The 17,726-nt window shown below is 46.9% G+C and overlaps 1 non-coding gene across 1 annotated transcript; it reads right to left on the bottom strand.

Moving 5' to 3' along the window:
• Positions 1-10,830: 10,830 nt before the first annotated feature.
• On the bottom strand, positions 10,831-10,904 carry TRNAI-GAU (transfer RNA isoleucine (anticodon GAU)). Its single transcript has one exon. It is a non-coding gene; the product is annotated as a tRNA-Ile (tRNA).
• Positions 10,905-17,726: the final 6,822 nt, after the last annotated feature.

Below are 17,726 nucleotides of genomic sequence, written 5' to 3'. Positions count from 1 at the left end.
TGGATCCAGGATCCCAAGAACTGGAAGGGATTCAGGCATCACACCGACTACCGTAACCCCACAAAACTCACAACAATATCCTTTTTGAGATGCAGCAACCAGAACTGTACTCTGTGTATCTAGTGTGGTTGGCCATAGAGTTCTATCCCAGCATGATACTAGCGGTTTTATTTTCTCCTGAGTACCGGTAATCTTAGCAGTCATGGAAAGAGGAGAGGTCCTCTTCCGGATCAGGAATTTGTGAAGTAGCAGGAAACGCAATGGAATAGATGAGACAGAGAGGTGGAGAAGGCAGCCTTGCCTTGTCAGGTGCAGAATAATTGAGATGAGCAAGGAATCTAGGGGTTGCCTAGACTCTCACATTCCTGCTACCTAATACAATTATCTCATTGCAATGCTCTCCTCAGGTATGGTCACCTGAAACTCTGGTGTCTTCTCAGCACCAGGTGAAGACCTTTTAATTTTCTCAGACCTTTCTAGATCAGTAAGCATTTGTTATGTGTTTATGCCAAGGGTTGGCAAGGCTTACCAGGCATGGGCCAGATCACTCCCGTGGAGATCCTCCGTGGGCCGGGCTGGCACAGCACGACACAGGAAATAGCGTCTGCACATGTCCGCGACTCCAGAAATCGCTTTTGCGCGTGCCCAGACGCCGAAATTGTGCCTGTGCAGAAGCAATGTTCAACGTCTGGGCATGCACAGAAGCAATTTCCGGAGCTGTGGAAGAGAGTCCCCACACTGTGCTGCGCACGGGGAATCGCCGAGCGGGTGGCTCAGTTCGGGGGCAGCTCATGGGCTGGTTAAGTGACCCTCGTGGGCCGCTTTCGGCCCATGGGCCTTAGGTTGCCGACCTCTGGTTTATGCCAACGTTCTGTTGGTTTTACTAATTTAATTGCATTGCATTGCATTTTTGTTTTAATGAATGTAAGCTGCTCTGCAAGTCTTTGGACTGAAGAGTGGATTTTGTTTTCTATTATCATTAAACAAATAAAATAAAACTAACATTCGATTCGCTGGTATGCAGATCTTTCATTTTAGTTTCAAAGCTGGAAGGAAACCAGGCTAACCAAACAGCTGAGGGATGTGCATTCTCTTTTCATATTCTGCCTGCCTTTAGCCTCAGTAGCACTGCACCATTTAGAACCTCTCTATTTAGCCTGGCACAGCATAGCATGGGGACGTTATGGGGACCACTGGGTAAGTTAGTTGAACAAACAAATACCCCGTGCTCTTAATAAAGCTAGACCACCACCCCTGAACTTACATTTTCTGCACAAGAATTAAAGACATCTTTGAGGACAACCTATTGCCAAATGCCTGCATGCAGGACTCAAGTCATGAACTAGAAAACCCAACATGAGCTCACATTTGTTGGTTCCCCCAGCAAATCCTGCAGCCTTTGCAGTTGTGGTAATCAGAAAGGCAACCAAAGTAAGCATGAAACCCCACAAGATGAACACAATTCCAAGGTTCCAAATGGGAAGCTTTTGAGGCCTAGCAGGCTGGCTGTGGGGCCAGGTTCCAGAGGATGGATTACCTAAACCACAAAACCAACCTGGACTTTAAACCAGCAGCCCCACTATTCATTTTAATTATTCATCACCTTTCCTCCAAGGACCTCAAGGTGGCACATGTGGTTCTGTTCCTGCCCATTTGTCAGGGACTGGGCAGAGGAGGAGGACAATGGTGGAGACCACCTCCCCACCCTGACCCTTCCAGGGAGGAGGAAGAGGAAGACAGTATACATTTACAACAGTGGCTTGCGGAAGGTCACAGATTAGAGGCAGATGAGGGGAAAAGCTGGGAATTAATGGGAGAGGAAGAACAGGCAGAGCCGGAGCAGCAGCTGGCTGACACGTTGTCACTAGAAAGCATTCCAGACCCACCATCTCCCAGAACCCGGCCAGCCTTAAAAGTAGGAGAGCAAAGAGCTCAAAGACCGAGGGCACTTAGCAGCACTCATAGAGGTGGTGGTGATGATGAAGAATGAGGAAGTAGGAGAGACCGGGGGGTGGAGATTCACTCAGGACAACGCCATTATCCAAGAGGCTGGGTTCTATAGCCTCTCTCTGTAAAGTTTCACACACACACAAAAAGTGTCAGTTTGCATTTCTGGGTAAAGAGAGTATTGATCTGATGTGTAGAGATCTTTCCTATTCTAATTAATTCAAGAGGGTTCTGGAAGCTTCTCTGTGTGAAAGAAACTGGTGCAAGCTGGAAGTTTCTAGCTGGCACGGAAGTTTCTATTCTGCCTAGAAACAAGCAGAATGTTCCTGATGTTTGGGTTATTCCTTCAGAGAAGCTGGTTGCAGCTGGTTTAAACTGGTTCTGTTATGTCTTCTGTCAAGGTCATGCTGACTATAGAAGTAAGGCAAGAAGGAGATTGGGTTTCACTTTCTATCTCTTTTCCTTCTGGTGTTCTGTACATAGTATGCTTAGCGTTCAGGTTTTTGTCTTATTATAAGTTACTAGTGCCATTCAGCCCGTTTAATAAACGGGCGCTAGAACATTCAGCCTTTTTCGGTGGCAGCGGCGCGTGGGGGGCTTTTATTCCTTGTCTAATTGATTGTTCCTCCCCCCTCCCTTTGATCCTTAATTCATCCCTAATTTTCTCCCCCCCCCCCGTTCCCAAACCTCAAGCCAAAGTCCCCCCCCCTTTTTACCTTTACAGCCCGGGCTCAGCGGGGGGGTGCGGGGGTATTTCTTCCTTTACCCCCTCTGAAGCTTGTGTTTGGAGTGAGGATCCCTCCCCACCCTGTTTTCGCGCACTTTTTGCGCCTGCCGTTTGGTTCCTAATTTTTCCCCGTCAATAGCGCTGCTGCTGCCAGGGCCCAGTGGCCGAATTCTGGCTCCTGGACGGCCCGGGCGGCTGCTCCGGGGTGTATGCCCAGTTTTTCGGGGGGTGGTGGCTCCCGCTACTTTTGTTGGCCTCTGCGGCTGTTTTTCAGTCGCCTGCTGTGTCCGGGAGGGAGCTTTGCTGTCCGGGGGGCTTGCACCCACCCCGGCGCTTTCTGAGGGTCCCACGGTTGACGCTGAGCATTCGGTGGCCTCCCCGCGCCTTTCCTGGCCGTTCCGGCCCAGCGGGGGGTCTCCCGGTTGCTTGCACTGTTTGGGCCTCAATTTCAGGCCTGTTAGTGAGGAGAAGCCGGGGCCTCGATTTTTTGGTCGTCCCGGCTTCCTCCTCAGGCCCTTGGGCACGTTGAGAGAGGGCCTGCCCTGCTTAGGAGCCTTGCTGCCTGCTCCTGCCTCCCACCTGGTGGCCTCTGTTTTAACTGCTTAGTGAGCCAGTGCAGGGCAGAGGGGTGGGGGTGGGGTGGGGTGTGTGTGTGTGTGTGTGTGTGTGTGTGTGTGCGTGCAGTCTCTGCGTCCAATCCCTGTGTCCCTGGGGCACATGCTCAGTAGCGCGGAAAACGGGACACAGGGAATCTGGACACAGAGACACTTGCATATTATTATATAGGATTGTAAGTTTAAGTTAAGTTTGCTGCAACTGGATTTCTTACGAGCAGTGCCAATCCTGACTGTATTGGATTTGTGACCGTGATGCTCTTTTGCCTTCAGCAGCAGTAAAGCTCTGCTGGGTGAAATATTAATTACCTCCGGTCTATTTTTATGGAATCCTGCAACATGTTTAAATTTTTACTCTGCTAACTATATGCTGGAATCTGTTCTGGATCAATATGAGTAGAATGCATGACAAAAAAGGACTGTAATAAGTTTTCCCTTGTCTTTATACTTGCCTGGGCAACCAGCCGGGAGCCGCTGACAGCATCATGATAACCATTTTAGCCTCACGAGAAGCCTGTGTGGTTGGTTAGGCTGAGATGCTGTAACTGTCCCAAGGGCATCCAGCGAGCTTCATGTCTCAACGAGGATTTGAGCCCTGGTTTCCCAGGACCTTGCCCAACACTCTTTAACTACTACAGGCTTAGCAGTTCTGGTGCAAAAATGTTATCTGAATTGCCGTGGAAACTGGTTAGATTAGCCTGGTGGGATGCTGAGACAAACCTTGTCCTCAAGTAAATGACAGGGCTGAGGAACTGAAACAAAACAGAGCCAGCAAGACCCAGCCAACATCCATTCCCCAGCCCATCATCAAATTTTTTACTCTAAAAACTACGCATGAGTTCCCTGCACTTGTAAATTGAATGTGCAATAGCTGCATTAATTTAAGGATTGTTCTCATCTGCTTTCTGTTATAAACTAACAGCATTCACAAAAAGACAGCATCACTTATGAAAACAGCCTTAATAAGTAGCTGTTCCCATTCCAAAAATCTAAACAGTGAAGGGTGGAGGGGTGTTGTGCTGTTGTCACCATAATAACCCTTTTCTTACTTCAGTCAGTCCGGCAACTTTGCTGTTTATTTGAAGCAAGTGGGATTGTTAATGAAACAAAATGAGAGCCAAGAGCCAGGAGGCAACCTATTAGAGGGCCCATTGGATCCGAATCAAATTGAGTAAATAATCTTGGTAATTTTGCTCCAGGAAATATGTTCAGGTCCTTCCAAATTCAATATAAGTAGTCTGTCAAAGCATGCAAAAGCAGAACAATCTCCAAAGCTGCTTAAACTCAGCTGAAGTAGCTCAGACTAGAAAAGTCAAAACCCTTCAGGATACTGTACAGAATAGACTGTCTTGCCCCCACAATCCCCCCCCCATATATATTCCTGGGAGAAGCACTGTTAGTAATGTAACTCTAATCTACATCGGGATCTGATGCCCTGGTGGATACTGCCACCTGAGGCGGTCACCTCATCTTGCCTCATGGGTGGGCCGGTGTTAGCATAAATCCTATGCAAGGAAAAAAGCTGCATGTGACTGATTCTTTACTTTATAAGACTGCTGTACTTTCCCACACACAGGAGACACTGTAACCTGACTCCTGTCATGTGATGTTCTTTGTTCTGTCTATACTTTCACTTTTGACTGAGAGTGATGGCGTACACACTTAACCATCGCTCTCTAATGTTGTTGTTGTTTAGTCATTTAGTCGTGTCCGACTCTTCGTGACCCCATGGACCAGAGCACGCCAGGCACTCCTGTCTTGCACTGCCTCCCGCAGTTTGGTCAAACTCATGTTCGTAGCTTCGAGAACACTGTCCAACCATCTCGTCCTCTGTCGTCCCCTTCTCCTAGTGCCCTCAATCTTTCCCAACATCAGGGTCTTTTCCAGGGAGTCTTCTCTTCTCATGAGGTGGCCAAAGTATTGGAGCCTCAGCTTCACGATCTGTCCTTCCAGTGAGCACTCAGGGCTGATTTCCTTAAGAAATCCATTCCATTCTCGCTCTCTAATAAACGTAGTTAAAAGCTACGATTGTTTGCTGTCTTCTTTACCGAAGCCAGTGGCAAGAGAAAGAATATAGGGCTTTACACACCGATATTCTAACAGCCTGCATACACACCATCCATTTAAAGCACCTGACTTCCCCCAAAGAATCCTGAGAACTGTAGTTTACCCCTAAGAGAGTTACAGTTCCCAGCACCCTTAACAAGCAACAGTTCCCAGGATTCTTTGGGGAAAATAACGTACTTTAAATGTACACTGTATACACAGTCCATCTCCCCCTCAACAATGGAACCTAGCTGCTCTCTTTTCCTTGGACATTTGTGCACGCTTTCCTTACAATGCCTTGGCCAAACCACAATTAATTCCTGTTCCACCCCCTCAGAATTACTTTTTCCACACCTAAACAGCACGTTCCTCTCACCCAGCCTCTGAAATGGGGCACTGAAAAAAACTGCTTCTCCTCCTTGCCCCATCAAAATTCCTCCCGTTCAGCAACAACGTTAAAAATGCACACAAACATGAGGACCCAGCTAAAAACTTACCTGGTAATTATTTAAGAACACAAGAGAAGGCTTTTTTAAATTTTACAAACATTCCTGCCATAGTTGTGGTATAGGGTCTTTTTGTTGCTGTTTTTTGCCAGAACCGCACATACTTACATTGAACCACATATACCGTTTTGTAGCCTTAATTTTTTCTTCTTCTTCATAGCCCTTTGTTTTCCATCACACTGTTGTCAGGAGCACACCTTCAGAATTCAGGATGTTTACAGTACCAAACTATGTATTTGGTTCCAGAATTACTACCCTGGTGATTCTGTGGAGGAAGTGGGTGCCCCTCTCAATGCTTTTTCTTCCCAGCTTCTATGCATACAGAGTTACACCTCTCAGTACATCCCTCATTCGCCTTCATTCTACAGAGTCTGTATCCATGGGTTATTAATTCCCATTGACTATCTCCTTTCCAGGTTTCTACCCAGAGAGGCAACTTGAGACTCCAATGACAGAGCTGGGTCCGGATTAATTCATCATTTTCTGTTCCTGTGGGTTACAGGCGTCCTTTCTTTACTCTCTTACCTTTATAGCCCAATAGTGCTCATGTCCCTGTTCCTCACTGTGCATGGGTGAACCAGCAATTCATGTAAAAAAAAAAAGGCAACAGTCCCCTAGTGCTTGTGAGAGATGCACCCCTTTCAATGATACATCATTAGGGTACTCTGAAGGCCAGCTTTTTCAGTCTTGTGGCTTTGAGCAAGTTTGCAGGTGGCACCAAATTGGGAGGGGTGGCTAATACCCCAGAGGACAGGATCACACTCCAAAATGACCTTAACAGATTAGACAACTGGGCCAAAGCAAACAATATGAATTTTAACAAGGAGAAATGTAAAGTACTACGCTTGGGCAAAAAAAATTGAAAGGCACAAATACAGGATGGGAGACACCTGGCTTGAGAGCAGTATATGTGAAAAGGATCTAGGAGTCTTGGTAGACCACAAACTTGACATGAGTCAACAGTGTGATGCAGCAGCTAAAAAAGCCAATGCAATTCTGGGCTGCATCAATAGGAGTATAGCATCTAGATCAAGGGAAGTAATAGTACCACTGTATTCTGCTCTGGTCAAACCTCATCTGGAGTACTGTGTCCAGTTCTGGGCACCACAGTTCAAGAAGGATACTGACAAGCTGGAACGTGTCCAGAAGAGGGCAACCAAAATGGTCAAAGGCCTGGAAATGATGCCTTATGAGGAACGGCTTAGGGAGCTGGGTATGTTTAGCCTGAAGAAGAGAAGGTTAAGGGGTGATATGATTTGTCGTTAAGTCGTTTAGTCGTGTCTGACTCTTCGTGACCCCATGGACCATAGCACGCCAGGCACTCCTGTCTTGCACTGCCTCCCACAGTTTGGTCAAACTCATGTTCTTAGCTTCGAGAACACTGTCCAACCATCTCGTCCTCTGTCGTCCCCTTCTCCTAGTGCCCTCAATCTTTCCCAACATCAGGGTCTTTTCCAGGGAGTCTTCTCTTCTCATGAGGTGGCCAAAGTATTGGAGCCTCAGCTTCACGATCTGTCCTTCCAGGGAGCACTCGGGGCTGATTTCCTTCAGAATGGATAGGTTTGATCTTCTTGCAGTCCATGGGACTCTCAAGAGTCTCCTCCAGCACCATAATTCAAAAGCATCAATTCTTCGGCGATCAGCCTTCTTGATGGTCCAGCTCTCACTTCCATACATCACTACTGGGAAAACCATAGCTTTAACTATACGGACCTTTGTCGGCAAGGTGATGTCTCTGCTTTTTAAGATGCTGTCTAGGTTTGTCATTGCTTTTCTCCCAAGAAGCAGGCGTCTTTTAATTTCGTGACTGCTGTCACCATCTGCAGTGATCAAGGAGCCCAAGAAGGTAAAATCTCTCACTGCCTCCATTTCTTCCCCTTCTATTTGCCAGGAGGTGATGGGACCAGTGGCAATGATCTTGGTTTTTTTGATGTTGAGCTTCAGACCATAATTTGTGCTCTCCTCTTTCACCCTCATTAAAAGGTTCTTTAATTCCTCCTCACTTTCTGCCATAAAGGTTGTGTCATCTGCATACCTGAGGTTGTTGATATTTCTTCCGGCAATCTTAATTTAGTGATATGATAGCCATCTTAGTGATATGATAGCCATGTTCAAATATATAAAAGGATGTCATATAGAGGAGGGAGAAAGGTTGTTTTCTGCTGCTCCAGAGAAGCGGACACGGAGCAATGGATTCAAACTACAAGAAAGAAGATTCCACCTAATCATTAGGAAGAACTTCCTGACAGTAAGAGCTGTTCGGCAGTGGAATTTGCTACCAAGGAGTGTGGTGGAGTCTCCTCTTTTGGAGGTCTTTAAGCAGAGGCTTGACAGGCATATATGAATAATGCTTTGATGGTGTTTCCTGCTTGGCAGGGGGTTGGACTGGATGGCCCTTGTGGTCTCTTCCAACTCTATGATTCTATGATTTTCTTTTAATCTTCAGTGTGCTAGCTGTCTTTGTGTTTATATCCAGATTGCTTTTATTAAAAGCCCCGTTAACCCGAACAGTAACTAGAAAGGCTTTGGAGGCACACAGCTAAGCAGAGGAAATTTTTTGACCAGAAAGGCCTCCTGCTGTGGTACAATTTTGTTATGACAAACTGCAGGCTTCCCCTGCCAATTATCTACTTAGCAGGAGAAACCTCTCCTCAAGTGCTTTGCTGCTGGGCCTGCTGTGTGCAGATAGATCTCTTAAGTATTAGTCCTAAAAAAAGGATTGACAATGGCGTTAAACATAATGCTAATTAACTCTAGCGTTTACCACTCAATCTTTAATGCTTTTGTTTTGGGGGAAGCACAAAATATTATCATTAGTGTGTGTGTGTTTTTATATAGTTCTTACTGATATGGAGTGCACATCCCTTTTTTTTGCTGCCTATCATAGCCACTTTGTGCTAGCACCCTTGACGCTTATAAGAATACCAGCATCTCATTTTTAATGAAAAAAAGTTGTTGTTGTTGTTGTTGTTGTTGTTGTTGTTGTGCCTTTCCTCCAAAAGGAGTCCAGAGCAGCTATCCCCTCACCCAACCCAACCCCAGAAAATCTCAGCACGTGTACAACCGATTCGTTTTGTTTTGCGTTGCATTGACAAACTTCATTATTTAGGAAGTTTTCCAGTGGCTCTAATTGCTAGGACTTGGGTTAAAAAAAAATCCCTGCAAAAAAGCAGGCTGATGCACATGCATATTTTTCTGTCTCCAGCAGCTTATGCAAGTCACTTTATAATTAAGTTTCACAACACCAGAAGCAATGCCACGTGAAAGTCATTTGATATCTTTGGGACTGCAGGGCGCATAATGTGTTTCCTAAGCAAGAGAAGCGGAAGAATTTGCAACAGCCAGGATGAGAAACCTCTATAGAAGAATCAAGAAGAAAGGGGGACATAGACTACAGGCTCATCCACACTGCCACTTGTCCCACGCCTAGAAAGCACAGGTCTGAGCAGTTTTCACCTTGCCCTGCTTCTTTCCCATGGAAAACCCACTCTCTGTCTCTAAATTGGAACAAATGGGAAGCCACAGAAAACCAGAATCATGCCAACTGAGCACTAAAGCACGGTTTCCCTCTGGGGGAAAGCAGCAGAACAAGAGGAAGTGTGGATAAGCCCTAGCTGTTGCTCAGATGGGAGAGTGGCAGAAGAAAGGGTAGGCCATGTGAAGTGCAATAAAGAACGTGCCAAATAATTCATTGTTTGCTAAAGAAAGCTGATAATGCCAAGGTTGCAGGTTCAATCCCCATAAGGAACAGCTGCATATTCCTGCATTGCAGGGGGTTGGAGTGTTTCCCAAACTTGGGTCTCCAGCTGTTTTCGGACTACAATTCCCATGATCCCCTGACTGTTGGTCTCGCCAGCTATGGATGATGGGAGTTGTAGTCGAAAAACAGCTGGCAACCCAAGTTTAGGAAACACTGGAGTAGATGATCCTCAGGGTCCCTTCCAACTCTATGATTCTATGAACATAGGGAATTCTTAGAAACCTGTAACATATCTCTTTCCATGCCAATGTATTATTCCCCATAGCAGAATAATAATAATAATTATTATTATTATTATTTATTATTATTATTATTATTTATACCCCGCCCATCTGGCTGGGTTTCCCCAGCCACTCTGGGCGGCTTACAACAGAAAAATGAAATCAAACAATTAAACATTAAAAGCCTCCCTAAACAGGGCTGCCTTCAGATGTCTTCTAAAAATCTGGTAGCTGTTTTTCTCTTTGACATCTGATGGGAGGGCATTCCACAGGACAGGCGCCACCACCGAGAAGGCCCTCTGCCTAGTTCCCTGCAACTTGGCTTCTCGCAATGAGGGAACCGCCAGAAGGCCCTCGGTGCTGGACCTCAGTGTCCGGGCAGAAGACAAAATGCCTGCTAGAATAAAAATGTATTCCATACATGCCAGAAGTTCAACAGAGAGTGGGGCCTGTCTGACCTCAGCTGGAAGAGAGTTCTGTGAAATAGGGCTCACAATACTGGATGCTGTTGTGGTCAACATCACTATACTGTCAATTGTGGGCAGTTTTGATGGCACTAATGGCCTGCTTGTAGGTTTCCCATGGGCATCTGGCTGGCCACTGTGAGAATACTGGACTAGAGAGGCTTCTGGTCTGATCCAGGAGCAGACAAAGGAGAAGGATCCTGGTGCACACCTGGCCTACCAGCAGCAGCATTGCTGCACTTATCAGACGTGCAGAGGTTGGTGCTGTGCAAGTGCACTGGCAGAGCCAGTCCTACATTCCCACCAGTGCATCCGCACAGCGCCAAACTCCCCTCCTCTTTGCCCCTCTCCCTCATCGTAAGTGCGGTGTTTCCGCTGGTGGGAGGCCAAGTGTACACCGCGGCCTCCTCTTCAGTTCCAGCATGGTTCATCCTGCATCCTTATGTCACTGAACAGCTGCTAAGATGGCCATAGAACTCACAGAGTTTGAAGGGACGCTGAGGATCATCTCTAGCCTAACTCCCTGCAATGCAGGAATATGCAGCTGTCCCATACAGGGATCGAACCTGCAACCTTGGCATTATCAGCACCACGCTTTAACCAACTGAGCTATCCAGGCTGAAATGCAAGGCCAGACACAAGCCATGAACTATTTTCCCTCCATCTCTGTCTGGCAGGCAAACTGCCCATTTCACGGAACATAAAATATTGCTTCATGCAAGGAAGGCTATACTGTATGTCTGACAGCCAACGTAACACACACTTTCTCTCCTGGATCATTCTTATACGCAAACTTCTCTCTTTCTCACCAGCCTTGACAGCTCTGTCCTTTGTCCCTTTCTCAGCTGTTCCATTTTTACTTCCTGCCCCTACAACCCCTCGACTGATCCATTTTTAACCTTCCCATGGGCCCTGGGTATTTGGGTTTTTTCTTTCTCCTATTATGTACCTTTTTTCCACTACGAAAGCACAGATGCAGCCAGGCCTTGCTATCTCCTGTTCTCTGAGCCCATGCTCCCTCCTGCTGGTAGCATCCAATTAAAACTACCATGTCTCTTCTAATAGGATGCTACCAGCAGAGAAAACTGCCTTCTCTTCTGGTCTGCTGGCCAATTAGGGAGAGTGACGAGGAATTCATATGGCTATTCTAGTTCACAATCTGGCATGAAAGGGACTAGGGAGCATGGCAGGCACCCTGATAGATCTTGGGGCAGGGGGCACTGGTGCCCATGCAGAGCCGTTTTTCCCATTGCTCTTAGTGGTTTGTTGCGCCAGGGCGGCGACCTCTCAGGGGCACCGTAGAGAGTGGGGGAGCTGTGCAGCTTTGTTGGAAGCCTCCCCTTTCCCATATGGCTGGCAGGCGTGCAGCTTCCTTCCCAAGCCTCCGCAGGAGGAGAGCGATCCTTGAAGAGGCTTAGGATGGAAGAAGCGTGCAGCTTCCCTCCCAAACCTCTGCATCTGTCAGTCGTTGTCCTCCTCCTGCTTCCTGGCAAAAGGCAGCATGCAGCCTTCCCGAGCTGCCTTCTCGGGCGCCCCAACGCCAGAGAGCATGTCCGCCAGCACGTTTTCCTGCTTGATCGCCACCGCCACGCCGGGGATCAGGGCGGTGGGGGAGGCAGAGGACATTTTCCACCGCCCCCTCCCTTCTTTTGGAGTTGCCAGGGAGGCGCCGGAGGGATCTTTGCACCACTGCGCCAGATATGCTTAAGACCGCCTTGTGCCCATAGGTGCTACGATGGGGACTCAACTATCTGTTTATTTAAAGAAGGGGTGCAACCTGTTACTAGACAGTGCTGTTCTGACTGTGGGAGCTTAAAGGAGGGGATTAGACACAGCAGAAACTGCAAGAGGTTGGGTTTCTCCCCCCCCCCCAAAAAAAAATACTACTGCCATTGGTTCAACTGTATACGCAGTGTTGTGAAGCCAGATGGTACAGTGGGCTTTTATACTCTTCTCTTACTTGGTACGTTGTTGTTGTTGTTGTTTAGTCGTGTCCAACTCTTCGTGACCCCATGAACCATAGCATGCCAGGCACTCCTGTCTTGCACTGCCTCTCGCAGTTTGGTCAAACTCATATTCGTAGCTTCGAGAACTTGGTACAGCATGTCCATTTTCCTGTTACAACAGGAAACAGCACTGATTCGTGATAAAAAGGAATGTTCTTCTACTTTTAAGTAGCGCACATGCCAAAGTGACCAAAAATTAGAGCTTTGTACTCAAAACTGTTCCTTTGACTGGTCCCATCCCTCCCCCTCCCCGTTCAGCCAATAAGTTTGTTCCGGAATATTTTGGAGCCATTCCCATTTCAACATGGTCTGCCTATTGCAAAACTCTTGCCACAGGACTAAATCTGCTTTCCTGTAGTTTTAATTTGGTGTGTAATGTTATCCTGTCCTTTCCTGGGGGGGGGGGTGGGACCTGGTACTTATGAGGGGGGTTTCCCTTACAAGCCTGAAATTTCACAGCACCTCCTTTGTCTTGTCTGCTGATTGGAGTTGGGTTAGCTTTGCGCAGCGTCAGACAAGGGAACGTAAACCTGACCAGATTCTTCTTGCCACAGATTACATATAGCTGTGGAAGCCTGGGGCTTTTGTGCGAGGCAACACTGAGGACAACTCCTCAAATACAGTACAGTTGCTGAATATGGTGTTGTTGTTTGGTCATTTAGTCGTGTCCGACTCTTCGTGACCCCATGGACCAGAGCACGCCAGGCACTCCTGTCTTCCACTGCCTCCTGCAGTTTGGTCAGACTCATGTTGATGGCTTTGAGAACACTGTCCAACCATCTCGTCCTCTGCCGTCCCCTTCTCCTTGTGCCCTCAATCTTTCCCAGCATCAGGGTCTTTTCCAGGGAGTCTTCTTTTCTCATGAGGTGGCCCAAGTATTGGAGCCTCAGCTTCACGATCTGTCCTTCCAGTGAGCACTCAGGGCTGATTTCCTTCAGAATGGATAGGTTTGATCTTCTTGCAGTCCATGGGACTCTCAAGAGTCTCCTCCAGCACCATAATTCAAAAGCATCAATTCTTCGGCGATCAGCGTATTGTATTATGACAAGCCACCATTAAGCTCATATGTAAGTGTGGTGGAAGAAGGTAGATCAGGATCTAGTTGGTTCCTGACTCCCAAGTGCTTAACAATGGCAGCAACCAACCAACCCCCCTTAAAGTAGGAGAGAAGTCCTGATCTTTAGTTACTCAGATGTGCATGTTAGGAGTATGCACAGGGCACAAGATCTGCTGTATCTCCATGCCTTTAAAAAATCTGATCTAAAAAATCTGTTCTCTCTGCTTCAGTCTCTGTGTGGGTTCTGAGCCACTCTGTATAAAAGCAATAACTTTTCTCCCTTTGGGCCAAAGTGGATACAATTTACAGGCACACCAGTCCTCTAGAGTGGACTAAGCCTGCCAAATTACAGACAAATCAGTCCAGGCACATTTTGTAGGGGGAAGTAAAAAGGATCCGTTTTCCTCCGTGATTCATAAGGGGCGGGGGCGGGAGTTTGTCTCTTTCTTACTTTGCAGGGCAATAATTGGATCCTTCTTTTGCAACTCCAGAACCACTAAAGAGCAAGGAGAAGTCACTTGACCCCAATGTAAGAAGAAGAGTAATACTACATGAGGTAGCATGAGATTTAGTGGCCAGAATGTTGGCTTTGGTTGTTGAACAACTGTATTCAAATTGTCGCCCATCCAAAAACTCATAGGGTGGCCTGACTACAGATCCTCATTTATAAACTAATACATTACTGAACAGCCTCACAGGAAGATCACAGAGTAAATAAAAGGGGCATGGCTCAGTTGCAAAGCACATGCTTTGCAGATTCAATATCTAGTTAATTGATCTCAGGTAACATAAGCAGGAAGGACTTCACAAGTGTACAATGCTGGGCCAGACAGATGCAGTTTCAGGACAGCAAAGCAAAGCATTTTGCTTGCTACTAAAGAGCCTATGATGGATGAAATTAAAAGCTTCTATCAATGTGTGTGGGGTTTTTTTTCTGGGACAGTTGCTGCCGTATGCTATGCAGGTTTATGTATGTAAATGTCTCTAAGATTGATGGGACCAGGCGCCCCAACTCCTGGAGTGGAGGTGTCTTTGCGCCCCCCCCCAATATATGAGGGGCAGAGCCAAGAGCAACACAGTTCAGCGTCTTGCTCCTCCTGAGCGCAAGAGAGGAAGCGGCGCCATACTGGGCTCTGCGCTTGGTCTCCTCCTGATGATGCAGCGTTGCACATGTGATACATGTTGTGCACATGTCACACACACATGGTGCATGCCAGGCAAATGACATCATGCATGGAACATGCACTGGGACACCACCCCCCAAAAAAAACTTGGGTGCAAGATGGTGCCTCTGAATGGGACCTACTGCTGCAAAGTATGTCTGCTCTGGATTTTAGTCTTTTTCACTCACAGCCAGAACCCAAAGATGGATGAGCCTGTGGTGGTTGCCAAGCCACTGGATTCTCCCTCTCTGTGTTCTCTCGAGTAACTGCTGCAATGCTTCATATAGCTTTGCTTTTGTTCATATTGCTTAAGTCCTTGTAGCTAATTAAATTGTCACATATTTTCTTGTGGAGAGGAGACAAAGAGCAGAGCACAGAGACATACAACAGCCTCCTGAAGCCAATTACTGTACAAGAAAATGTATCTTCATGCTTTACTTATTTGGTATGTACTATGCTTGGTTTGGGAAGTGCTTCAGAAGCCCAGATCTCCGGGGTCTTAGTTGGACTGGGTCAGTAGTATTGGCAACCAGTACTTCCGTGATGACTATGCATTGCCTTCAGGGTCAGAGGAACTATGCCTCTCATAATGACCACTTGATGAGAGACAATACCATGTTGACAGCTATTGCCACAAGGTCCTGATTATACGTGTCCCAAAGGAATCTAGAACCCCACTCAAGAGCTGGAAACAAGGCTGACCCAGCTTTTGAACTAGACCCTGTAACGGTTCCTTTAATACTAGTTTGCTCTGCAGCGATTAGCATATGTACCTTCATACTGAGAAAAAATTGTCTGCTGATTGCTGCATATCAGAGACAGAAGGAGGCTAGGTTGCTATTATCTAGGTCCTGCAAAAGCAATTTCATAGGTCCTGCAAAATCCACCAGCAACACTACCTGCTTTTGAGCATTATCTAAGTATAGTCTAGAAGAGTGTTAGCTTTTTTTACTGCTGCTGCATCACATTGCTGACTGGGGTGAAGCTTGTGGTCTACTAAGACCCCTGGATCCTTTTCACATGTACTACTGGCAACTCAGATGTCCCCCATCTTATATCGGTACAGTGGTTATTCTTGCCTAAATCTAGAACCTTGCAATTGCCTATATTGAAATTCATTTTGTTCATTTTGGCCTAGTCCTCCAATCTGTTAGGGTTATCTTGAATCCTGATTCCTTCTTTTGTAGCCTTTGCACCCCCTCCCAGTTGGGTGCCATCCACTAATTTGATTAGCACCCCCTCAATTTCTTCATCCATGTCGTTTGTAAAGGCATTAAACAACAACGGGCACAGGACAGAACACTGCGGTACTCCACTTGTCACTTGATTCCAGGATGATGAGGAACCATTCATTAGCACTCTTTGGATTCGGTCAGCCAACCAGCTACAAATCCGCTTAACAGTTACCTCGTTCAACCCACATTTTACAGCTTCTCTGCAAGAATATCATGAGGGACTTTGTCAAAGACCTTACTGAAAGCAAGATACACACTACGTCCACAACATGCAAACTGAACTTTTGCAACTGCCTGGCAAAAGTTGGGGATAAGTGAAGCTGGAAAGGATTGTCTGTATTTCCCAAAGGGAAGGAGTGACTCGGATGGGAGCCAGAGATTTGACACAAAGGAACCTTAATGTTCTTTTAATGGCTGTGGATGTTTCCTGCATGGGCATTTTGCCTGTAAGGGTAGGGTCTCCCAGACCAGAGTTTGGCAGAACAGCAGTTTAGAGAGATCTGCATGTTGAGAAAGAAGCATCTTGGGGTGCAGGATCCTTTTCTGGGGAACTGATGTAGGTTAGTGGAACTGCGAGTGACACAGCTGTGACCGTAACCTTCTGTGCACACTTACTTGGGAGTAAGCCCATGGACCACAGTAGGAGTGGACGCCTGAGAAAATTGGCTGTGTTGAGTTGCGAAGTATCTGATTTAAAGAATAGTGGATTACTGAAACAATGGCCTATTCCACATGTCACAGCAAAGCAGTTAACAGTTCACTGAGAAAGTGATCATCTGGGCTGTTTTGCTCCTGCCCGCTAAGGCACGGAGGGTCAATGTTAGCATCCAAACTAGGGATTGCGGATTGTTCTGTCCAGACAAATTACAACTGATAAGCCAAGAGCAAGCATTGGCTTTATCAATGTGGTTTGCTTGGAGAGAAACAAACCACAACTCCTGGTCCAAGACATAACACTAAGGCAGAGGTTGAGGCTTGTTTCTTCCCAGTGCAAACGGGGTGAAGCAAAAGCAGAAGTTACAGCTTAACCGTGATCTGCAAACATGGTTATGAGAGGGGGGTTTTGCCCTTCAAAAACTGCTCTGTAAATGCTAAAAGCATTATCTGACTTGGTGCCCCATCCTCTACTTTCACATGTGTTGTTTGTTGGCAAAATCATGCCCTACAAATCTCGCTTCCTGGTTGGCCCCTAGGCAGTGGAAAGCATCCACCAGTGTGTGTATCTGTTGCCATAGGTAAAGGTAAAGGGACCCCTGACCATTAGGTCCAGTCGTGAACGACTCTGGGGTTGCGCGCTCATCTCGCATTATTGGCCGAGGGGGCCGGCGGATAGCTTCCGGTCATGTGGCCAGCATGACAAAGCCGCTTCTGGCAAACCAGAGCAGCACATGGAAATGCCGTTTACCTTCCCGCTGTAGCGGTTCCTATTTATCTACTTGCATTTTGACGTGCTTTCGAACTGCTAGGTTGGCAGGAGCTGGGACCAAGCAACGGGAGCTCACCCCGTCACAGGGATTCGAACCGCCAACCTTCTGATCAGCAAGCCCTAGGCTCAGTGGTTTAACCACAGCGCCACCTGGGTCCCTCTGTATCTGTTGCCATAGATATAGTTTATTTACACATATATACAACCTGACCTTGCGATGGAGGGGTTCATAGCATTAACACCCCAAAAGGGTCATTTCTCCCATAGTCGCAGCCTTGGGTTCAAACAGAGATCAACCATTGCCTGGCTCTGTAACTTCTCATATTGCTCCCCCCCCCAGTGCCATCACTAAGCTTCTAATTCACTTTGCTCCTAACTCTCTACTCTAAACTCTGGCTTTGAGAGAGGGGCCTATCCATTTGCAGAGTGCTTTTGATGCTTTGTTTTTTTTTAATGGCCCATCATCCGGGGCTTATCACCTTAAGAGGAAGCTAGTGTGGCTTAATTAACTTTTAACACTTGTTAGATCCAGCAATTAGTCTAGCACACCCCAG

Source organism: Zootoca vivipara, chromosome 7 (assembly GCF_963506605.1).
Source record: "Zootoca vivipara chromosome 7, rZooViv1.1, whole genome shotgun sequence".
In the NCBI taxonomy this organism is placed as follows: domain Eukaryota; kingdom Metazoa; phylum Chordata; class Lepidosauria; order Squamata; family Lacertidae; genus Zootoca; species Zootoca vivipara.
This window is presented reverse-complemented; position numbering and strand designations above follow the sequence as displayed.